Raw genomic sequence first — 26,260 nt, forward strand, 5'->3', positions numbered from 1 at the left:
GTCCCGCCGCGCTCCTCCCGGCCGTCGACCTCGGCGCTGGCTGCTCCGCCGCGCTCCTCCCGGCCGTCGACCTCGCGCTGGCTGCCTCAGCGCGCTGCACCCATTTCCCAGGCCCGCTTCTGTAAAGAAACTTATTTCAAATTGTAAGAATTTTTGACTTGTTTCTACGAGGCCTGTTTTTGCAGTGTGTTCGTCTTTCTTCCAGACGACGTGAATACGTTTCTGGATGAAGACAGTTCTTCTATATGTCTGGCGGCAGATGTACAAAGTTCTTCATTAACTCTTGCAACATTCCTCTTTGCACAATCTGCTCCAGGGTCTCCAGAGCTCAGAGCTGAACTGCAGGGAAACATATAATGACTTTAGTTTTTGAAACTTTCGGGAAAGGACTGTTACTGAATCGTTTTCACAGTAAGTCTGTGCTGTAGAGTGACGGGATTACAAACTCCAGTGAAAATACTGTTTAATTTTGCCTTAAAGTAACTTAACTTTCAAACGTCAATTTTTGTCAGTTGCTTGTTTTACAAATACAGACTTGTGTATTACTCAGCATGTTAAACTTGTTAGCATTCTAGAACATCCCAGGGTGAAAAAAGAAAGAAAAACTTAAGAAACATTAAACAAGATTGAGTCAGATGATTGAGTGTTTATGAGTTTTGTCTGTTCAGTTTCATGTTTTGACCCACAGTTTTAAAATCTCAACAGAGCTTGAGCACCATTAAGCTAGCATTATTTGAGTTTTACCAATAAGATGCCACAATGACAGGTAGGTTAGATTTAATATAGGACAGTAGACTTTGAGGCCTGGATTCTGACACCTGACCCATAAGAGTATGTTTAGATGTAGTTTCCAACAGTATAGAGTGTATGTTTATATAACGCTTCACTAGCTTCTTAGAAGGCCCAAAGCGCTTTACGGTCACAGCCCCATTCAACCATTCACAAACACATTCTCACACTGATTGCAGCTCCTCTGATGAACAATGGCGTCAGTCTATAACCACCAGGAGTAAGCAGCTTTGAGGCACAGTAGACTTAAGTTTGCATTTTACTCATGAAACTGTCCTTTGTAAATTACCTGAAATTAAACTTTGAAAACATTTCCTTCTGAAAAAACAAACTGCATTCACTGCACTCTGTTGTAAATATTCTTTGAGGAGGAGGAGTCCAGGTGCTCCTTCCTATCAACAACACAGCAGACACATTTACAGATTTCACCAAGAGATCACTGAGAAGACCAGCTCTGCCTCTCTCTGTTGTTCTACATGGTTTACTGCAATCTAAGATTTATTAAATTATGGATAAAAAAACAACCTCTAGAAAATAAGTTGTTGTTCACCATTTGGATTTCCCGTCAGGGTTTGCCACAGCGAACCAGCTTTCACTGATTCACACAGGTAGTTTGTCAGGTAGTTTTAAGCCGGATGACCTTCCTGATACAACCAGGTATTTTATCTGGGCTCTGGACCAGCACAAGGATACCCAGACTTGGTCCCCGCCTGTGGCTACATAGCTAAGCAGTAGCATGAAGGGTCTTGCCTAAGGACCTACACTGGATTCAGCTCATCGTGGGAAACAAACCCTGGTTTCCCGTATGCCAGTCCTGCACTCAGCCAACTGAGTCATCCAGCCGATAACCTCTAGAAAATAGGTGCCAAACCAAAACAAAAGACAGAATGCTGAAAAGTTGTGTTAAGAAACACATCCAGAAACTTCCTCCAATCCATCTGAGAGACTACTGTGAAACATATTCCCCCCAGTGCATCCTGGATCTTCCCTGGAGCCTCCTCCCAAATTGCCTCCCCAGTCCAATGGACATATGAAAGACACATCTGAGCAACCTCAGCTCCTTCGTTCCTCTCAAACGACTGAGCACTTCCCCCTTTAACCACCCTGCAAGGGAAGCCAAATTCAGCTGCTTGGAGCAAGAGTTCTCCATCTACCCGAGAGCAATGGCCCCCAACTTAAAGAGCTGATTCTGATTTCTGCCTTAATGCTCAACTGCAAACTGGCTCGGTGCACGTTGAAGGCCCTGGTTTGATGAAGCCAACAGAGCAGCATTGTCTGTAAAAATGGATCTCGTCTCTCGTAGTGTTCTGTGGCAGGCCGTCTTACTAAAGGCCGGCCAGCCTGTGTACAACCAGAGTACGAGGTTGTTTGTATTCCTGGCAGTGAATTGATCATTTTGTGCAAGTTGTTTGGCCTAAATTTAAAATAGCAACCATTATACTTTAAAAAGTACTTATCAGTACCATTTGACTCCTTTTTCTTATTGCTATCACTTTAAATATGTTAATATTTTATAGTTTTTCTGTTTTAACTTTGTGAGGCCTCAGAGTAACAGTGAGAGTGACAAGGAGGTGCAAGCCTTTTAATTACCCAACTGACAGACGGTGGAATCCGGGGAGTGGAGTGAAGTGTGTGTCTGTGTGTTTGTGTTGGCCTCAGCCCAGCTCTGGCCTTGTGCCTGTGTGTATGCATGTATATATAACTGCTCCAAACACTCTTTGTCGGTGTGGGTGAGTGTGCGTTTGTGAAATGCAAAGCGTTTCAGGTATTCCAGGCGGCCGCCCGTTAGCTTGCTCACCTGTCGTGCAGCAAGAAGCCCAAAGCAAGCTGGATGGCAGCTGACAGGGTCAAAGTGCGCCCCGGTGTGAGTGTTAGAGTATCAGCTATTGTTGTTCTTTCTGCCTCCCCCCTCACTTCTTGTGTTCAGTAACTTTGGTCTTTTTATAGCAGTTCCTTTGCCACACACCCAGTGTTAGCCGTAACAGCGAAAGCTACGGTGCTGTTGATTTTCAATCCTCTCTCCCTCAATCAGCCACAGTGCAGATCAGCTTTCACACCCGTCTGTTCTGGACTTAACACCAAAGCACCTTCACTGATCTCACACCATGATCACCTGCTTTGCACGCTCACAGTGGCAAGAACCAGCATGTGTCGATCACTTTATGCAGGCAAGTTTATTTGTGTTGCACATTTCATGTCCAAGGAAGTTTCAAAGTGCTTTACATAAAACATTAAAAGAAACATTTATTATACATGTTAAAGAGGTGATGATTAAAATAAAAATGTAAAGAAAGTTAAAGGAAGTTTAAAGGTTTTTGGACAGGCAACAAAAGGTAGTTTGAAAAGGTTGTACTTGTTGCATAGAAAATTCAAATGCATCCACTTGTAGGAGGCTCGTCCAAGCTGACATCTAGCTCTAAACTATAAGGCTGGAAAGCTTCAATATTGCTCGCCATTTTTTTGTTGCACCAGTAAAACCAGGTTGGGCTGTGAGGGGCTGTAAGGTAGCAGGAGAGGATTTAAACAGAGAGCTCTCAGCAACAAGGAGAGAAATAAACTATTGCTAATGGAGCAGTAGTTTATGTGTCATGTTGTTTTGGCAATTTGATGACTATAAAAAGAGATTTATTTGTTGTCTGAGACAAAGAAAGTCTGTTTGGATATTTTTTTTATAGTTTATTAATGTACTACATACTTGTAAAAACAAAAAAAGAAACACAAAGTACAATCTAAATAACACTGTTGCTAAAAGTCAGTAAATAAAAGATATCAGACACGAAGAAACTGCCGAGTATATACCATAGAGTCGAACTCACAATTCCAGCATGAGAAAAAAAGAAAGTCCAACTGTGTTGACTATTTAGCAACAGCTGACAACTAGAGTTATCACTTGGTTTTAGCAATTTTATTCAAGCACATTTTATTCAAGTGATGTCTAAATGTGACACAACAAAACGGTGCTTTGAACGCGCTAGAACAGTATTTTAGACGCAAAGTTTGTATGTGATAAAAACTATGATAGTACAGACTATAATTATTCAATTATTCTGTGAATCCACCAGAACTGAGAGTACCACCCCCATCAATTTTGATTGGCTCTTCGTGTTAGCCCCGCCCCAACACACCAGAACAGGACCAAAAGTTTTAAACCTTAAATTATCGGATTCCAAACAAAAAAAGGGGATTGAAAATGAACAAAAAAATATTTAAAACTGAAAAAAATGAAACTGAAAGTTTCAAAATGGTTTATTTGGCTCCATAAAATTTCGCTTTGAAACAGGTGAGTCTTTAACCTGCATTTAAATAAACTTAGTGTTTCTGTTCCAGAAATGTGGAAGTTTAATGGAATTTCTCCATGTTTGGATTCTGGGAAATGACAAAACGCTGGATCCGGATAACTAGAAACGTTTGTGTTTTTATCACTCATCTCGTCATACAAGAGTGTTGAAATACGTTTGATAAGCAGCATAATTAATATCAAACAGTGGAACGCTCCTAGAGAGAACAAATTTGACTTTGTTTTTTTTTTTTTAACATCTACAATGTGTATTAAGACGTTGTTTTCTACAGATTTGTACAGGTAAATTCTTTTATTCATTTCTATTTAAACTTTAGTGTTCAATTCAATAAAAGCTTGTCAAGAATTAATTTAACACATCAACTATGGCTGTAATGACCGTCTGCATTAACAGGTTTCAGCAACTTCCTTTTATTTCAGAATATTGTACCCCAAAACAGTCATTAAAAGGAATCATATTTAAATTATTAATCAGGAAAATGTGTTTTATAACAATTTTCACACCAATAATTAATTCAAAGAAAAACATTTTCTTTAGATTTGATTGAAGGGGAAATAAAAGATGAAGTTATTTTTAAAGTGATGGTTCCACCGCTGTTCTGCACTTTTACAAGCCCATCCACGAACATGCAGACAGGATGACAAAGGACGGGGTGTGCGACCCCTGCCTGTGTCTCTATTCCTGTCCTGCCGCGGGGGTCAAAGGTGATGGCGGTCTTCATGCTGCTTTTACAGGCAGTAAAAGGCTGCAACTGAATACACAAGTCAAGGTAAAAGGGGGGGGCAGGTGTGGGTGCTGGAGCTGTTTAAAGCATGAAGACACTGATCGGTTTTCACTGATGTGTTTTCCTTGTCATGTTTATGTTGGAGCTGAAATATAATCTTGAGCGATGACTCGACAGAGCTGGCAACTCAACAATAAAATAAAATATGAAACATTCACAAATGGATGTGGAAAACTTCATATTTAACACAATTTGTGGAAATTTTGCATTTGGTAAAACATAGTCGATTTATTATTTTTAAGTGAAAAAAATCAGCTTTTAAAAAAAGGCAATTTTTGCCTTTTTATGACTTGACAAATAAAATCCTGGATAGAGAAACTGAAAAGGAGAGAATAGAATGAGAGATACGTGTCTCTGTTCTAAGTGTGAAAGGAACGGATCCTGGCAGACAGACACACACCTGTTTGAAGCTGCAGCTGTTCCGGGAATCGATCCTGGAGCGTGGCGAGCGTGAGCTTCCTTTGTGCGTTTGTAAAAGGAGCCGGCCGCCGTCTCTGCGCTTGTATTTGCGTATAAATTAGGGTTGATGTGTATTAACTTGCGAGATGTTTCTGGAGGAGTGTACACCTGCTTGTGAGTGTTTGAATCTGTGCCTCCTCTGGAATTTGTTGGAGTCTTAAGATGTGAGACAGCTGACAAGACATCTAACAAATATACGCGTGTCAGCTGAATGCAGCGTGTACACGTATCATCTTAAAATGATTACATGCATATTTCCGGTGGGATCAACGTAAGAACAATTCACACAACACAAACTGAGTTGAAACCACTGTTGTATATTACAGTTACACTGTCAGTGTGAAATTTGTTCTTCGTTTTTGACCTCGAGGCATCGAGGAGCTTCAGTTCCAACCATGCTCTTCAACCATTTGGAATTTTAAGCCCTCATCCAATTTTTCATCCGTCTTTCAGCGAATGGGCGGAGAGGAGGAGGTTCCGATAACACCGCAAGAGTGCTGCAAAATCGAAAGTGTTTGAGAGCCACCTGCTCAGGAAGACTTTGTGAACCAGAAGTTTAGTCTACACTTCCGAGATCAACAAGATCTGTGATCTAGACACCAGCCCTGTCCTGTTTGGTTTTCTTCATGTGATTTTATTTCAACACAAAGCAAATAATTTATTTTATGTAAGCTGGTTCACTGTAATGGTAATTTCCTACAAACTAAACACATCCATCGACCCACTGATGAAAAGTTGGGGATGTTTTGATGACACTTTTTTAGTTTCACATTAACTTGTATTATCTGCCATTACTAATACTGTACAAATAACATCATTTCCCTTTTCTGAACAAGATCCACACAAGTGATTCAAGTTATGTAATACTGCAACTTGTGTTTTTAAATCTTTTTGCAGCATTTCAAACAGCCATTGAAACCTTTAAACTTTTTAAATGATATATTCTACCATTCTACCACCATCAGTGAGAAGGCCCTGGTTGGAATCCTGGCTGGGACCTTTCTGTGTGGAGTGTGCATGTTCTCCTCATGCATGTGTGAGTTTTCTCCAGAGAATCTGGCCTCCTCCCACGGTCCAAAATCAGGCGTCATGGCTTGATTGGTGACTATTAATTGTCCCTATGTGTTCATGTGTGAGTGTGTGTGGGAGAGATTGACTGGCTACCTGTTCAGAATGTACCCAAGAGTAACCAGGACAGGCTCCAGCAACCAAATGACCCCAGAAGGGAGATGGTGGGTTAAAAAAAATGGTTGGTTGGTTGATCTGAAGTGAGCCAGGACTCACATTTCTGGGTGAAGCAGAGTTTACTTCTTGGATTTTTCCAGTGTCCAGTTGAATGCCTGAAGAAAAGTATTAGACTTTGGTTAAAGTTCCTCCAAAGGGCTGCAACAGTTAGGATTTAGTGCTGTGCTATGTATACAAATTGCAGGAGATGGGATACAAAGCATTATTAAAGTAACTCCAACACCAGTTAGAAATCAGTGAAACTTGTGCTGACATAACTTCTGGAGCAGTAAAGCGTTCGTACTTCACTGTCCTGTTTTGAATTGAGTGAACTGCGTTTTCCTCTGTTATACAACACAAAGGTCTGCCCTAGTTCTCCCTCCATCCCAGAGACAGAATAACCAGGTTAAAAATACTGTTCAGCAGCAGAAATGATATATGTCTGCTCTGTATTAGAGCTGTCATTTACACAAGGTCGCGCCCCTTACCCCCAAACCCACACACACGTGCACATATTACCTGCTGTTGAACTGACGACCTGTGGCATCTAGACAGATTGCTTTGGCTGACGAGATCTGTGTGCTTCTGTTTGTGTGTGTGACAGTGTCTGATTAAGGCTCTGGTGCAGCCACACTCAGCTGAACCCTAACAACAAGTCAGGTTAACACACACACGCTCACACGTGCACAAACACACACAAACGGCCTCCCCCAACCTCTAAATGCAACAACTCCCTGATTAGTCCCATCTGATGATCACTAATGAAATCTAATTAATGAGGATGTGAGTATTTGCACCTCTGAGTCTCTGTGTGTGTTGCTTCTTTCAGTAAGCAGCCCCCCCCCCCCGGAGTCGACCTCTTGGGAAATCTGTCCCTTCTCCCTCTCTCCTACTATCTTTATTACTTCTTCACTCACCTTCATGTCAGTTTTTCATTTCAAACTTTGTCTCACTCCATTTTCCGCTCACTTCCTTCCTCTGTGCTCATTCTACAATCATAAAAATATTTAACAAATACCTAAATAGGCCACAGGACATTTGTTGAAAATGCTGTACTTTTACTTTTTTCCTGATTTCTTTGTAAAAGTATCAGTTTCTCACATCTTAAAGAACCGCTGTGATGAAAATTGTGACCACGTACGTCTTCTTTTTCTTTATCTGAGCTAGCATTTGGCTAAAAACAGTAAGGCTGGATAGCTCTGGATTGCTTGACATTTTTGTTAATTTTAGGTTGATGGTGTGAGGGGCTGTAAGCTAGTGGGAGAGCCAAATTTCTCATAAACTTCTGCCACTCTGCAGAAACTATGTCCTAGAAAACAATTGGATTTTGCCTAAAATCGTCATAATTGTAATTAAAAGAACACTGGTTACACTTTGATAATTGTTTTCAAAAATGATTGTTGTGGGTCTTTAAGAAATCATACTTTGTATGTTTATATTTTTGTAGAAAAAAAATCTTGTGTTCACCAGCCCCTTTCCATACGTTTTTTTCTCCCACAATTCATTGTTTTTGTCCTTTTTTCCAAGTTTTGATTGGGGTACAGATGTTTTCTTATTTCCTTCCATAAGACATTTTGACACAGAAGAGTTAAATGGTGACTCAGTGAAGAAAAAAAATACAAACCATCAAACCTCCACCACCATGCTTTCTAGTGGGTGAAAACATAGCTTTGTCAATAGTATTACAGGTATTATAGTACTATTACAATGCTTTCCATTGCAGTTTTTTTATTAGTCATTTATTAAATTTATGCTTATCTTGCAGCAAACGTTTTATTCTTAAAAGATTTTCTCACAACAAGATAGTCTTAGAGTGTATTAAGACTATTGGTTTGCTTAAAGTCAACCAGAGTTTGTTTGCCCTGAAAACCTGGACTCTTGTCCAGGACCACGAACTGCTTTTAGACCCATCTATTGAGGTGGTCTCGGTTCGTTTCCAATCGGACAGAGCTCCGGTTTGCTCTGAACTTCCTCTTTTTGAAAAGACTCCATACTCAGAGCGGAACAACTGGTGCGGTATATGGCCGTCTGAACACAGACTATACACAGGTTCAGGACTCGATCCAGACAAAATTAAGAACTCTGTCCAGACCAACAGGTCTTTCCAGTCTGAATTAACCCTTAAAAGTGTTTGGAAGAAGCTCCATCCAGATTGCTGGCCAAAGTCAGTTACTTCTTGGGAATCGCTGCTATTTTTACTGATGTCAGATGCAAAAACATCAGCTTGAATCAGAGAATCCACTCTTGCACAATTTATTTATGCATTCATTGTTTTTATCTTGCTTTTATTGTGTTAGTTTTAGTATAATTTATTTTTATGTTCCCTTAACACGTGTGATAACTGGACAACCGAATTTCTCCAAATGGAGATTGATAAGGTATTCTCTACTTCTTCTACTCTCCTTGCTTGGCTGTTTCCAATCCTTTCAGTTTGACCGTTTGGTTAGGTGTTTTTAGCTTCATCTCTCAGGTGGACTCAAAAGGTAACATATGAGGTTTTCGCTTTTCTACTTCTCTAAAAAGCTGAAGACTGTAAGTCAGAGACAGAAGTGATGGGAACAAAATTTGAGATGAAGATGTGCCGGAGGAAGTGAGTGTGTATGTGTGTGTAATTGTATCTGGTTAACCTTGGTGGGTTTCATTAGTGGCCCAAGGCCAGCAGGCTGAGGATGAATTAGGAGGCCGGGGGCCACAAATTTGTCCTGGACAAGGTCTTCTCTGATTAAACCCTGCTGGACACACCATTACATGTCGGTGAACACACACACACACACATTATATGAAGGGTGAAAATGTACAAAGAACACATTCCACAGAACATCAACAAATACTTCAAATTTCTGCATTACTTCCTTTAGTTTAGGGGAAGTTTTTTGTTTTTTTTTGTTTAAAATTTGTCAATTAATGGTTTTGAACGTTGGATGGGGAGGCCAGGAGGAACCACATGCTTATAGAGACATCTGATTGGTCAGGTTTTTAACTTGAATAGTTTTCACTACAAAAAAAAAAAAAGTTAAAAAGGGAACAGAGCAAGAAAGGTTATTCCCACAAATACAATGGTTGAATAATAGCTGAATAGAAATATAATCGGAACGCCAAGAAAGAAGGGTTGACCTTAACAAAATAAAAAGGAGGAAGAAATGAAATTACTATGTTGTCTGGCTAAGTCAGACGGGCAAAATGTACTCAATAACTACAAAATAAAGAATGCAGGCAGGATAAAACACTGATCTCTTTCCACACTCATTAATATCTTTGTTTGAATCTTTACGTCAGTCCCTCAACAAGTCTCAGCATTTCCATGTGTTTGGAAAAAAGAAAGTGTCTCCCTTTCTCTGGGGCGATTTCAATCCAAAATCCTTTAATATGCATAAAGCGATCAGGACGGCTTGACGAAAAGGTGGGTCAGAGGAGAGTTATTGGGATTTACCTTCTTTTGATGGTCACTGGTAGTTCACAGAGTTTCTCCTGTGATCCTGACACAATCACCTGTCGCAGGGCATTGCTAAAGGACGCTCATGATGAGTGACTCCGCCTCCTAAGCAAAAAATAAGACCACGCCTATTTTACAGTTTTAATTAGTTTGCCAAGAAAGTACTTTTTTTCATTTGATTAAGGCTACACTTTAGTTATAATTTGTCCTATTTGAAATTCCCAAAAATATGTGAAAAATGATATGAAAAATGTAATTTAATTCAAAAGAAAATCATTTAATAGAAGTCCAACAGCCAAAAATTGGTGGCATAATAATAATAAAAAAAAAATGCAAGATGTTGTGAATTTTCATCATAGAAATATTTAAGCAATGTTTTCCAAAAAAAATCTTTGTAGGATTCAGAATCCATCTTTTTGTTGAGGTTTATCTATTTGTGACAGAAATACAAAGCATGATCCGCGCACTCACACTGTGAAGTTGCAAATTGATGCTCTTTAAGGTGTAAAAGGTATAAAAAAGACCAAAGGTCCTCATATATGAGCATCTTGGTGTTGCACCTTTCAGCTACAGCCCTGCTCAGCCTTTCTAATCTGGTTGAGGAAGGGTCAGTGGGTTTGTAGGACAGTTTGCAGGGTGATTGAGGTCACCCTTCTCAACCTTTGGTGTGATATTATCCTACTAATACCCGACCAAGAGCCTAAACCCTGCAAGGTCAGAGGGACTATCAGCATCTTCCCATGGAAAACAAGCACGCACATACTTCAGCATGTGCTGGTGGGCGACCCCAAGCATTTGGTTACATGAGATTTCCTTAGTTAAGAAGATAATAGTCAGATCTCTGATCCATACTGGGGAGGAGATGCAGCTAAACCGAGGGGGCTTGCTCTCTATAAAATGAAGACTTAACAGGTTGAGCGATCCTCTTACATGGGAATCAAATAGAGGAAAACACAGGGGGGGTTCGGCTCAGAAAAAACAGTAAAAGTTGTAAACAGTTTAAAAATAAATAAAACAAGAGAAAGGAAAGCAAAATATTTAATGAATCAAGTGAAAAAAGAAGGGTCGAGGACTATGTTTATGTGTTAGAAGTGGGTTTTAATTACCCTGAGGGAGTGCAACAAACTACACTTTATAAACACATAAATTCGGCGATGCATTAGTCTTGACCTTATGTTTTAAAGAAGAATGTGAGATTTTAGTTCAGCTTCAACACCAAATAAATAACAAATATGTTAGCTATAGCAGAAATTTGGTTTGGTTTTTGGTTAAAAAAAGAAAAAGTTAATACCTGTCTCTCTGCTTGCAAAAAAGAGGCCAATAAATGAAAAATCTTTAAGTTCCTGCACAATAAACATGTTGCTTATGAAATGTAAAACTTAAATTCAAATTTTCATAGAATTTTCACATAATAAACTCAAGAAATTATTTTATTTTTCAAGGTTTGTAGAAACCAATTTTTTAAAATATTTTTTTATGAGAGCAAAACATAAAAAAATAATAATAATATTTCCTCTGATAAAATAACAACTGTACTGAGAGCTAATTTTTCATGTATCTCCCAAATTTGTTAGTGTAATTTCCCGCTGACACTACAAAACTAAAATGGTCACATTGACATTGTTAGAGTAGTTCGGTTTTTTATGACTTTACAACGTGCCCTAAAAGTTTCTCTTCAACCTTTAACAACCCAATAAAGACAAAATCAATTACAATATGTTTTGTCTGTTTAATTCAATTCAATTCGATTAAGTTTTATTTATTTAGCCCAATATCACGATGCAATCGTCTCAGTGGGCTTACCGGTAACTGTAAAAAGACATAAAGTTAGTCATAAAATATAAACAGTTGCTGGTCGCTAAACTAAACTAACTAAGTTAACCTGGCATCCCTGCCCTCAGACCCTTCTTTGGTGAGAAAAAACTCCTAAAAAACACAAATTTTGGAAAAGCTCAGGGATGTCCACATGAAGGAAGAATCCTCTTCCAGGACGGACAAGCGATATACCAAGATTGTTAAAGAAGAATTAGCTTATCTAACTCTACAACTACATGCTTAAATTGTGTATCAGATGGGGTTCATCCAGATGGGCTGGGGGACAGCTGGGGATGCAAGACGTGCCAGAGGGGAAGTCAACGGCCAGGACAGGAACAGACAAGCCACCTGGAATCTCTCCCACTTCAAGAGGCGAAACGAGCCAGTGACGAGGTCCACTGCCAGGAACAGGAGCACCGACGAGCCGCCTGGATACTGAAATCTCTCCCGCTCTTCCTGAAGGGGAGTGGGAAAGAAGGACAACACATGAATCACACTGCGCCAACAGAGGCCTGCAGAGCTAATTGAAAAATACATAATAAAGAACAAAGAAGAGAAGAAGTAGATACAAATGACCAAAAATTGGACAATAGAAGATTGGAAAAACGTCTGTTCTGATGAGTCTCCATTGCTGCTGCGATATTCAGATGGTAGGGTCAGAATTTGGCATCAACAACATGAAGGTATGGACCCATCCTGCCTTGTATCAACAGTTCAAACGGGTGGTGGCAGTGTAATGCTGTGGGGGATGTCTTCGTGCCACACTTTGGGCCCCAAAGTACCAATTGAGCACCACTTAAATGCCACAGCCTACCTGAGTATTGTAGCTGACCATGTCCATCCCCTTATGACCCCACTGTACCATCTTCTGATGCTACTTCCAGCAGGATAAGGATCTTGACATAAAGCTGGAATCATCTTAGACTGGTTTCCTGAACATGACAATGAGTTCACTGGACTCATCGTTAAACTATATACAATGTTCCAAGGATTTTTTCCAGGGGATCCACAATTATATGTCATAACTCCTTGTTAAAATGTCAAAACTTAAAACTTTTTTAACCCTTCTCATGAAACTTTTATTAAAACTATATTAATGGGGAGGTTGATGTCAATTCAACATTATTGTAAATAGCCGGCTAACACATAGGTGAATCCAGAGACTACGAGGGTTAAGGTTACTTGTGTGACAGGACCTGTATTTGACCAATACCACTATGACCGTGCAAAACCTCAACTCAACATGGGCATGCTTCAAGTACAAAGTTAGTCAGGCTTTTCTTATCTGATGACAATGTGTTTTTCTGTTTACTTTGTGTTTGGTTGTTAACACAAAATGAAACTGAAATTACGTAATTGCACAGGAAACACTTGGTCGGACTTGGCTTTGGTCCCGGGCTATCATGAACAGGAGGAAGCAGAAACGGAAAGTGCCCTGCTGTAAGACAACATTTTGTGAGGTTGTTTTTGACAGTTCTCTTGAGAAGTTGCCGGTCAAACATCTGCCAGTAATATTTCAGAACCACTTTAGTCTCAATTCAATCTACCTTTAGATTTATAGTCTCCTTCTCCCTCCACTTTGCTGCCTTGCCGAACATCAAAAGAAGCAAAAGCTCATGAATCTTCCAAACTTTCCCTCTGTCCCTTTTTATTAACTTTTTCTCTTTAACCTTTTTTTCTCTCTCACGCACACACTCTCTAGAAAGCGTACATAGCACAGGTTGAGTGCATTTGATTTATCCCACCATGCTTCCTCCATGGCTCATTTCCATAAATCACATGTCAGTGTGTTTGTAGGCAGACCGACGTTAACAAGAGACTGCAGTCCAAACACAACGTGCATAAAACCCTGCAAACACTTCCGACGCGCAGCGCCGACCGGCTCCACGGCCGCATCCATCAACGCTAAGAGGAGGTCGGAAAATTTCGTGTGGAGACAGTGAAGAAATGTTTTGCCATCTGAAGAGAGCTGTTGAATGAAAGCGCGTGTGCATCTGAAGTGTGTTTTTGTCGTCTACTTTCTCATTCAGGACCACATGCATAGTCGGGGGAGGCCCGAGGGGTCCAATAAAACTCATGCTAATATGTATCTGCTATGGTCACAAAAAGTGAACTCATCAAACCAGACTTTTGGCCTGGGCGGCGGCCAGAGTTTCCATGGAAGTGACCACTTAGATACCTCATTTTATGTTGTTGTCTTTAAGGCAAAGTGGCTGTTTGTGTGGGTGAGTGTGTGTTTGTTTCCCACGGTGCTGTGATTGAATCAGCCTCAGATATTATCTACTGTCCTGCTCCCCCTTCTCGTGTTTACTGAGCATTTCCTGTCTGGCCTTGGGAGCTACAGGTCACAGAGTAAAGAAGTGACTTTGGCCTCTTTTACATCCAAACAGATTACCTGTTTTAGAAGAAGACAAATCACATGCTTCATGGTTCTTGCAGTTGAACAATGCTTTGAAACCCTTTTTTTTGCTACAGTTAATTTACTTGTATTAGACACCAGAGAAGTTGAGGACAAAGTGTAGTGTCCTTGAGATAAAGTATGATGTTGGTCTTTTAACTGATGAGCCCAAGAAACAACAAATCCAGAAGATTAGAAATTGAATTTTATGTGAAATATTTACAAGTTGACCATTAAGTACAAGAGAGAAAAAAAACATTTTCATCTTCAAAGATAAGGAAGCAACATAAAGACAGACAGATCTCTTAACAATGGGCACATTTGAACAAAATAATAAAGTTCTTAAGTCTTTTTTCAGGATCTTCGTGCAAAATGTGCAGCCATTGAATATACGTCAAACATAAACTAACTGAACTTTGACCAATCAGGGACTTGGTTTTGGTAGTAGCTTTTCTTTTTTTTTATGAAGTGCCAAGCATTTGAAAAGTGATCATGGAGGAGAAATTAGTTTAAGTGGTTTGTTTTCAGCGAGGATCTTAAGTCTTTCATAAGCTGTGTCTTACAAAAGCTTTTTCTTTCACAGAGCTGTGAAAGAAAAAGCATGCAACAAAATTCATGAGATTTAAAACATTTTGCACCAAACCTCTTCCAACTGTAAGTACATCCACTAGTATCGGGTAGTGTTAGTCCAGAGTGAATGTCATATTGATGGCCAAAAAATAAAATCTCCTATTTGAAAAAAAATCCCTTTTTTCAGAAAATAAGAATAGTGTTTCAAATACCTCAGTCAATGTTGATAGGAGGGTTTTGTCTTGTGATATTTGTGTCATTAAAAAGGGGAGGATTTTCTTGCTGAATCACCAAAAATGTGGGGTCATCCTTGTTCTCTCCATTTAATGCGGGGGTCCTCAAACTTTTTCTTGTGAATAGCTGTTTTCTTCTCTGATGTGGGGCCAGGTTTGGTTCGTAGAATAACAGAAACAGTGTAACAATTACAGCCTAAACATAAAAATCAAGAAAGACTGATTTAATGTAAACACTTGAAATCTAAGAATTGGCAGACAGGAGGTTTTGCATTTTGGCCATTGGTATTATGTATTGGTAATATGGTAGTATGTTCAAGAATGCCTGTATAGGGCATTCACATGTAAAAGGTAAGTTAGAGATCATTATTCTGAATTTCTTCCAGTTGGAGCTTAGGAGATGAAGGACCATGAAACAGGTGGATGATGGTTGTTGTAGTACCTAGTCTGCTGATGAGGGTGTTCAGGGTTGATTGATTCTTTTCTTTGTTATCAAGATGATGTCTCCATTTTTTTTTCTAGCTCAAACACACTTGTCAGGATTGACCAATAAGAATTAGGGATAAAGTGATTCATAGGCAATCCTTTAAACAAGGCAATAAACATTTGTGATCCAAAAACCTCTAAGACAATAAAACTGAGGTCAGGAATCACTCTTTAATGAAACTCTTATTCCAAGAATAAAAACATGAATATGAAGAAGATTGTTAGGAAAATGGTCAAAATGAACTGGAACTGGAATAGAGAAGCATCACATACAAATTACAAAGAAGTCGTGAAACTCAAGTAGAATGAGACTGTTTTGTCAACCTTGATTAATGATTAATGCCAGTACTAATAGATGAGATTATAGTACAATTTGTGCTGCACAATTGTGTAATGGCTAGTACTATCGTCTCAAACCAAGAAGGCCTTGGCTCAAACTCCAGCTGGGACCTTGCTGTGTGGACCTTGCTTGTTCTCCCCATGCATGTCTCAGTTTTTTGGGGGGCATTTCGGTTTCCTCCTACAGTCCTAGATGTGAATTTGAGTATGTATGTGGTAGTGAAGTCTTGAGATGGACTAGTTACCTGTCCAGGTGTCTTTGAGATCACAAGAATACCAAGTCCCTGGAGTCCATGTTTATAGTTCTCTGCTTAGCAAACATTGCAAACAGCAAGTTTATTGTCTCTATACGGCCTGAAAAATCCTCCAGATGGTGAACTTGTTGTTAAAGGTGCCTCCATGCTTTTATAGTTGATAAAAGGACAGTATCAGCAAGACATCGGCTGAAAGGTAAACCACTGACAGTATTTTTTGCGGTTGTCCATCCCAGTATTGTGTTGATCAGTCTGTGCATTCCTTAACGAAACTAAATAATAAAATAAAAAATTGATTACGCATACGTAAGAATACGTTAGAATATGCATCAGAACAGAAATAAATTGTTAAGTTTCAGATTAAAAGCTTCTATCTACATTTTAAAAGGTAAAAACGTCATAAAGTAGTGCCCCCAAAGCATAAAAGGAAATGTTGCACAACTGTAAAAAACTTACTGATTCCCAAACAACTTTTTAAAGATGAAACTTTTTCAAATTGAAATAATTTAACACATCTGTATCTATTAATATGTTATTTTAATTTAAACCACAAAGAAACTCTCTTCTAAATGAAATACCTTTGTTTAGAATTGAAACCAAATCATCCATCAAATAATAAATTCTCACAAAGATTTTGTATAATCTTATAAAAGTCCAGTTCTGCACAATAACTCACCTTAAATAACTGATACTTTAGTTAAGCTGCAGGTCGTTTCCAACTTTCCTAAAAAAATATAAAAAAAATCTAAATGAAAACGAACGAAATAGTACAAAATTAATGGGAATCTTAGGCAATATGTGATTTAAGCTACTTCTGCAAAAGCTAGCATTCAACTCCAACGAAATTTCACCCTAAAAGCATTATGTAACTAACTGTACAGACAGATTTAGCAGTTTTATCATTGTACAAAGATCCATAAGGGAAAAAAGGGAAAAAAAACAGTTAATGATTTTCAAAACAAATCCAAGCTTAAATATAGCAGATTTACAGTAACAGTACATTTTTTTGTAGTTTTATAAAATCAAATGACGTTTACTTTGATTAAAAAAAATGCTTTTAGTTAAAGCTAAGTATGAAACTTTTTTTTTCATTTATTTCATGTTTTGATGCATTATTTCTTTTTTTGCATTTACTTAACTACTTAATCTTGCATTTAATATTGTTAGCTGTTTTAGTTTCTGTTTTAGGACAGTTTTCCGGGTCACATGGTTGCTGGAGCCTATCATAGTCAGTGTTGTGTGAGGTCTGGGTAGACCCTGGTTGGGTCACCAGTCCATCAAAGGGCTGCACTCCTCCAATCTTGTCACTCTTTTTTTTCCTTTAACTCTGTTTCTATCACTCTCGTAATTGTTTATTTATTGCAGAAAATTTACTAAATTATTTTGCTTGTAATCAGCTTCAATTTGTTGTTTTCTAATGTATGTGACTAAAACCTTGAACATAAGGCTCATAGCTGGAAAATAAGGTAATTTTTCTAAGAATAGTGCCACGCACCCTGAAATGGTGGGTATATTCAGGTTGTATTTTTTGGAATTAATGTTGAAATCAGAATTGAGATGCTGGATAAAATGAGTAAAACAGCATCAAACCTGCTGATCACAGCTATCCTTGATTGAGTGATTCAGTTGAGTCACATTAGCTCACAAAAATGTTTCTGTTCTAATATAAGGTTGTGTAACTCTTTGCAAATACACACTTTTTAACCAAGACATTCGTTTATGGACTATTAGTGATTTAAAAATGGTTTAAATTGGTTCTACCATCTTAAAGTTGGCACACGAGGACCCACTTTTCTGCAGAATTCTTTCCAAATGAACACCAACTGCTCCCCACAGGAGCTGTTGTGTTGCCCTGAAGCAGTGTTGACATATTGACTCATTAACTGCCTCTGCAACAGATGTGTGTGCGTGTGCTTTTGTGTGCGTGTGTTGTTTGTAATTGGCATTTCTCCGATTAGTGTGACACAGCACCTCCTACCCTGAGAGACAAGCTGTCAACTCAAAGAGAGAGAAACAGAGGAAAGGTGGTGAAAGGAAGAGAAAGGAGATAAAAGATGGAAAACTTGAGGAGGAAGTGTTTAATGGAGAGAAACCCAAGGGGGAAGGAGGTTAGATAAGGAAAAGACATAAATGACTATGGAGATCTTCCATGGTTTAATGTTGTATTGAATATTGTTGTTCGATTTAAAATATGGACTAAAATGGGTTTAATCTTTTTTTCTCATTGTTATACAGCAGTCACTCTCCTCCAACTCCCCTAGTTGACCTTGTTTTGATTTGACACCATGTTTTCAAAGTGAACGTTTTGTGTATGGAAATACCAGATATCAGAAAATCTTGACAAGTTTTACCTTCAGTGTTCACTAGCTGTCCAAACTGGATGCAGTGCCTCTACATCTCATGTCCAGTAGGAGTTTTCAGGGGCCATTGAGAATGATGATTGGTTGACCTCAAATAAATTCTTGTGAACCACTGACAAAGCCTCTGAGGAGGTGAAAGTAGTTCTCTATCAATGTTATCTACCGTGGGAGTGTTGAGTTGTTGACCACCACTGAAGATGTTGTTGAAAGGTGGAAGAAATACTTTGAAGACCCTCTGATCCTAGGAAAGAAACAACTGAAGACAGAGGAGTAAAACCTACCCCTTACCCGAGCTAGAGTTGCTGAGGTAGTCAAAAACCTCCTCAGTGGCAAGATACAAGTGATGGATTAGAGTTGCCTAAAGTACTTCAAGTCTAGAGATGCAGTAGGGTTACCTGAGACATGCATTTGTGACGATGCATGACAGTTGGCTACATTGTCTCTGGTCACTCTTATCAAGAGTGTGAACTATGGTGTGCAACAGCCACAAGAAAATCAGAAAAACTCAAATTCGCGGGAAAAGTCAACTCTAGAGAGAATAATTTGGCCAATAATTGAGGAACATGGTGGCTTTTATCTCTGTCATTGAAGGGTGGATCAGTTCTACACCTTACACATAATTGGGTTAACGGGATTGTATGATCTTGTCTCTTGTGGCGATCCTGGAAGCGGCCATGATAGAGAGGTGGAGTGGTCAACATCTGAGCGGTCCGGTCGGGTACAGTCCCGTAAAGAGTGGTACCGTACGGTCCAGTTAATTCTGGCAAACGTTTTGACTCAGTTAAGTTTAGCTTCCATTGAGCTGTTTGTTTTCAAGGCGTACACGTTCTGTAGACCGCTAGCATGTCATTGGGTCATTGTAGTACGACAACTAAAAAAGCAACAAGTATGGAGGTCATCCAAAAACTCATTTCTTTATTGCTTTACCTCTGGTACATCGCGTATAACTGGAATTTAATGCTGTTTGAAAAAATATTTTAGAGGAAGTTTAAACCGCAAAAACTAGAATGCTTAAATGAGCTCTATATTGGCGCTTTCTAATGTTGTCATCACTTTCTGCCAATCAGTGGTTGTCTACAGCGGTTTCACCTCAACCGCTCTGTTCCACTTTTTAATGGCCCTACAACCGATGGGGGACCCCCCCAAGATGTACGCTTCAATACTGTTTAATGGGTCCAGTTTACTCTGAAGATGCTCAAAATACAAGTAGAAACGTGGCTGAAGTGTCCTTGGGGAAGACACTGAGCCCCACATTGCTCTTAGTGGTTATAGGTTGGCGCCAGTGTTCGGTAACAGAGCTGCCAAGTGCATGAATATGTGTGTGCATGAATAAATATTTATATTGTTGTTGTGTATTTTAAAATCCCAAAGTCTATGTGAGTGAGTTTAGAAAGAAGGAAATAGTTCATAATAGGGCCCAACTTGCTGCTTCATCTCTATCTGCTGCTTTCAGCTATTTAATTCATTTCCCACAGTATTATGTACATTGTTGTTCAGGTGTTTGCATTTTTAGACATTTCTGCATTATAAATAGTTTCAGCATCACTGTGATTTCATGAATGAGTTCAACTGTGCTCCTCGTTATTGTTCACACCTGGTTTTAGTTTGCAATCACCTCAGCTGTGCCAGGTCTGCTAACTACTCCCTGAGTTGATATAAAAACCTGTGGTTTCCAGGTGTTCCCCTTGCCAGGTCATGGTTCAATTTTGTTTTTCTGCTTGATTTAATTTGTCGGCCTTTTTATACACATGTTGCTCCACAGTCAAGCTTTCCAACATTTTTATGTATCTCTCTATCAAGACTTTGAAACCATGTGAATATTCTATACGGAAGACATTTTAGATCCATTTAGCTTTAAAGTGACTCAATTTGCATCACTTAAGTTTTTATTTCCAAATGCAAGGTTGAATGTATTAATAGTTTTCAAACAAAGTTTACAAAACCCAACCAGGAAGTGCCTCTGAAAGTTGCTCAAAAGAGAATCAGCTCTGCTCATCAGTGACTCACTGCTTCAGTGTTTGCTAAATTTGCTCAGTAAAATGATCTGGACCAACACAGAAATTCCATTTATTGATATACAATAAGCTTATGTTGAAATGTTTGAAGTAGAAACAAAAAGGAAATATATCCATGAATGCTGTATAATGAATTTTGAGAAATAATATTGGGGGGGTATAATCTTAAATCAAATTTTAGTTGAGGTAAACATTAAATTAATGCACTTTATTGCCTTTTCAAATGTAAAAAATTGTCTAAATTTTGTAGTTTTTTAGCTGTTATGCATTTTTGTCTCCTGGATGGGAAAAAAACCAAGAATGGATTGGGTCAGACAAAAAAAAGTAAATTAAAGAAACTGTAGGATGGAACAAAAAGACAGAGCAAGCAGGTCCAGGTAATGGTTACTCGTCCTTCAAGTCTATAATTTATGCCGCGACGACGGGGCTACCACCGGCGACATTTCCTCAGGGAGAGTCTCCCGCGGCAACCTGATGGAGCCGTAGAACCCCGCCTTCTTTTGTCTTGCTCTTTGATCATTGATGTTGTGGACCTTTTAAAGTGATGTGGTATTTGCAACCTGGGAAAACCCCTGTTTCCAAGTGTTCCTTACCTGTACGTGATGGCCTGAGACGTTCCGTCAGTGACTCAGGATGGAAGAGTTCAAATATGTGCAAACTGAGTTTTTCCCCAGCAGACAACTTCTGGATTTGGAGCCTGTGCGGCGCATATTCATGTCATGCAGGAAACTGTAAGGTTGTTGTTCAAGTTGAACAGAAAAAACGTTTGTTATCTGCTGCTAGACAATTTGGTGCCTCTTCATCATAAAAAAAAAATATTTTATTAAATGTGTCGCTCAGGATGCAAAGCAGATGAAAACCATTGTAAAAAGTGGGTCATAATATTTTAAATAATACAAATCCTTGATCTAAAATGTAGAGAAATGATCACAAATGCAGAAAAATGTCTGACAAAGATCTGAGTTGGCATGTTAATCCAAAAAAATTGCAAAAAGGTAAACTATTTTCTGAGACGCAAACAAAATAAAACGTCTGGATGGATTTTTTTGCGCAACTAATGTTAAGTTGGGGTTTTGAGGGGTTGTAAGCTAGTAGGAGAGAGCGTACACAAAGGGATGATGGAACGGGAACAGGCTTATTCCCCTCAACCTCCCACAACTCAATGGCAAACTTTTCTTTTTTTTTTGAACTCCTGCTACTCTGCAGAAACTAAAAGTCATAGTCAAAGGACCACTGGGAAAGCTTTTACAGTAGATCATAAGAGGATTGAAGTGGGACATTTAAGATTCAGTGTTCAGAGTACACTGCTGGTAACCATTTAACGTCAGTGATTCAGCCGTACTTGTAGTCCACACCAGAGAGTTGTGGATCCGCAGCTGAACCTGAAGCAACACTGCCAGGAAGAGTCCTAAATTTCCTATTCAATGATGAGTTGTTTTACTGAATCATAAACTGCAGTTGATGTTTCACGCGTTGCTTCTGCATTTCTGTTTTTAAATAGACCACCGTGTTTCAAAGTAGTGGACTCTTTCTCATGTGACAGTGTTACCAGATCTAATTAAGGCCAAGGTTTTTTTTTTTTTTTTTTTTTTTTTCCTTCTACTTTGTGCTACAAAAGCCATAAAAATTAGAATTTTTACATGTATGTTTATGTGATTCATGTCAGTTGTAGACTGATCATATACCAAGAATAGGGAGTGAAAGGGTTACAGTAAATGAATGAAAGCATGCATATTATAACATCATAACAACCGCTAAAAGACTGATTAAAACTTAACACACCGCTTGTTTTATTCCCCAGAATGCTTATTCTGAGATCAATTTGTGAACAACCATATGAATACAACTTTAGATACAATGTACTCTAATAGATCTCCATTTACAGGAAGATAGAAGAGATGTGAGTGATCGGAGGAAAATGTTGAGGTGACAAAGAAGTGTACATATTTTAAGGGAAAGATCCAATTCATTCTGGTCTTATGGATTGAGTGATTAAAGGCAACATTCTGGAGGGGTTTTTAATATGTTTAATGCTAATTCAAATCTTAATCATTTTTACTTTCAGTTTTCCATGTTAGAATTGGCCGAAGATGCATTCCAGGAAACCACAAATTCAAAACAATCTTAAATCTGATTCTAAAAAGAGGGATACTTCAGAGCATAAGCTGAACACAGGGGAAGAAAATTGGAAAGTTTGAAATCAGGTGTTTTGATTTTGTCAGAGCAAAAATTTGTGGATAACTGGGATTTTTTTTTTTTTTCTCATGGTCGGTCGATGGACCTAACGAAGATCTTTTTTAACTTTGTTGTGCCCAATTGACCATTTTTGAAGTGGGTGGAGTCAACTAAAAATAGCATGCATCCACTCCAGGTTTTATTTTGGATATTTAAAATCCTATAGATCAAATCAAAGATCTACTTCTTGTTTATGTCTCATCTCCAGTATGTCTAGACTTTTGATTTCCATCACTGTTGTATTTCTGCCCCAAACAGAATTGGCATTAAAGATCTTACCATTTTCTATGACAAATTTCGATATAATCACATTTGCATCATGTAAACTGTAATTCTCCGAATTGTAAACTCAAACACAATTTTACTCTTTAGCACACAGCAAAAACGGGATCCTTGGAAATAAGTCAAAATTTTTTACCTCATTAGCAGAATTTCCTGAAGAAAAGTCTGATTCCAAGAAAAAAATTCTCGTCATTAAGACACGTTTCCTCAAATTATGATTATTTTGCTATTTTTTTACCAGACGGAAAATAAAACGTTGATACAAAAGTCTTTTCAGAGATTTTGCAGTGCATTTTCCCAAATCCATTTGAATCTGACAAACCTGCTTTTGGCTCCATCTTGGGATAAAAAAGGAAAACAAAATCCACACTTCTTAGTGGCTCAGATGTTCTGGACTTCTTTGGTTTCTGAGAAACCTTCATGTACAAACAAACCCTCAGGAAGCCACTCATACGGGCCCAAAAACAGTTAGTAGGTCTGTATTTGTTCACTTCCTAAAATGTTAAAGCTTTCTTGTAAATTTAAATGAGTCACCAACAACTTTCAGTACAACAACAGACTGTTGCCTTACTAAAACACACCTGCTGTTATGTTGCCAACAACTGAACATCCAAGTAGAATATTTGAGAAGATTTATCAGGAAAAACGTTGGCCCACAACAACAAGAGAAAACAGAGAAAAACACTTTCTATAACTTAATCTAGGGGTGAAGGTTTCTTGGAAGTCTCAATAAAACCGATGTGGGTACTGTCAACTGAGAGTTGATAGAGTGGTTTGTTTTGATGATGAGTGACATTCAGAAATGTGTTTGTTGCTTTAAGTCCAGCTACTGCAAGTCATTTTATGTATGTTTGAGTTGATGCTTGTGCTTAAATGATTAGTGTTGGCCAAAAGTGGTTGAGACAACAATTGGATAATTTCTTTTGTAGGTGTAATAACTCATCTCAGCAATTCTATTCCTATCAAAATTCGTGGTTGTTGATACCATATACTGGTTCCATGTGAACTATTCGATTAATTGACCTAAAATTGATCCAGGACATCTTCCGCTACAGATTCAACCATTGAGACTTGGAGGTGAATACCTGGTACTAAACAGAGCAGGGGGAGTTTTCCTAATGTGCTTGTATTTATTGCAAGATAATAAAGTGTAAATTTAATACGTACACAAACACGACTTAATTGCAAATAATAATAATAATTAACTTTATTTATAAAACACTTAAATTTCCCAGGCTGTTGTTTTCCACATTAAAATAAAAAAGGGAACATTGCTAGAACATTCTACCACACTGTATGGTCGTATCTTAGCAAATTCAAAGTGTTTCTTTTCAGATTGCAACAAAAGTGCATTAAAAGTCCTTATATGGCAATTAAGGACAGAAAATTTAATCAATTTGTTGCTTTAAAAAAACTGTAGTGTTACAATTGTTAAAACCAAAGAAAATGATAAATATGAAGAAAACATCCACATTATCACAATTTAGGAGGCCCCGGTTGAATTGTTTTTGTCATTGGACTGTAATGATGGTTGATCATTTCTTTCTAACATCACATGTGTTGTCCTCAGAGATGGTACTTGGTTGTTTTTGTTACAGTAAAATAAACCTACCGTGTCTCAATCTAAATGGTATTTTCCAACATTGATTCAAGGTCAATTATATTAACAGCTAGTCTCAGACAGATCAGTCTGGTTGAACTGTAAGAATATGAATCGATTCACAAAATAAGTCAATCGTTACTTCCCAGTTTTTCCATCTTGTATTTTTTGTAAGGTCACGTTAGTCCAAAAAATATAATTTTCCATCTTGGAATGATCAAATGTTATCTTGTTTCCTCTTTCTGTGTTGTCCATTTTTCACCTTCAGTTAAGTGTAACTGTCGTCATTTTCTCTTGTTTTGATGGAAACAGGATTTCACTAGGAGTGACCTGCTTTACCTCTACCTTTAATCTGACATAAAATTATCATAATAACTCAACAATTATGAAGCAAAACTTTGTTCAAATCACATCCAACCTGCTCCAAATCCAAAGAAGAATTCTGAAATAAACTACATGGAATGTCAAACATTGAAAAGCAGAGTGGGGGGGGGCAGCTCTTAAAGTCCCCTCTGCCTTACAGGGAGTATTTGCGCACACACAAACACACACCTCACGGGGTCTTCTTCCCCTCCATATTGCCGCCTTGCCTCTGGCGAGCTGTAAAGCAGCAGGTTTGGGGGTTTTCGGGGAGTGGACGACTCAAACTATTGAGTGCTGCATTGCTGCTTCCACCGCGGCTAAATTAGCAAGATGGCCTCTCCCTGGGAGCGACATATGTTTTACTGTCTGTCTGCGTCTTCGGCCTAAACAGCACAAACACTCCCCCCGTCCGATACACAACTCTCACAGCACACACATCCACAACCCCCCCCCACCCCCCGCCAACACCTCATGGGTCAAACAAATCCCTTTCAAATCTGAGCCTGCAGCCGCCACACAGGGGGTAAGGCGGGGTGACTGCTGTGAGTGTGTGTCTACACACATGTACACATGAATTCCTGGAAAGTTGGAAAACCTTTACCACTTTTTTTTCACTATCGCACTTTAGATGTTTGTGTCATTAAAAAGACAATTTTCTGCAGAGAAAAAATGCTTCCACGTCTCAAACTGTATTTTTTTTCCTGTTGTATGTGAACTTTTGAGCACATTTGAATGGAATGAGTTTGGGGATTTTCCCAACTTTTTTTCCATACTATTGTGAATTGTTGACAATAAAATGGATGTTGGGCAGTAACAAGTTTTGAATGACATACCACAAACCAACAGTAAACTCCCGTCTTCAAAACTCGTATTTACAGTGTAAGTAGATGTGATGACACAATGTGCGCCCACGAATTTCAAAAAGTTTTTTTCTTTTTTTTTTTAATAGTTTGAAGCATGAGTGATTAACAAAGTGTCTGGACTGGTATTGGCTTCAAAGTAATCAAGTTCTTAGTTGAGATGTAGAATCGGCCAATAGCAGTTGGAAGTTGACTGCTCTCGCAGTGCTAGAGCTGAATATTTACTTCCTGTGTAACAAACAGTTTGTGAACTTTCCAACCCTGTAGAAAGGAGGGGATTGTCTTCCCTCTTGTTTTTGTCTTAATGATTTAAACCAATATCAACCATTATTAGTATTTCCGCTATATGATTTGCTCTGCACACCACAACATGCCTCAATTTGATTTTTGAATATCTTAGAATTCAGCCTTAAAGTGGGAGTTGTTGTTCCAGCAAGATGCCCCAAAACTCTTTGTCAACTT

The sequence above is a fragment of the Oryzias melastigma genome, linkage group LG16 (assembly GCF_002922805.2).
Source record: "Oryzias melastigma strain HK-1 linkage group LG16, ASM292280v2, whole genome shotgun sequence".
NCBI classification, from domain to species: Eukaryota; Metazoa; Chordata; class Actinopteri; order Beloniformes; family Adrianichthyidae; genus Oryzias; species Oryzias melastigma.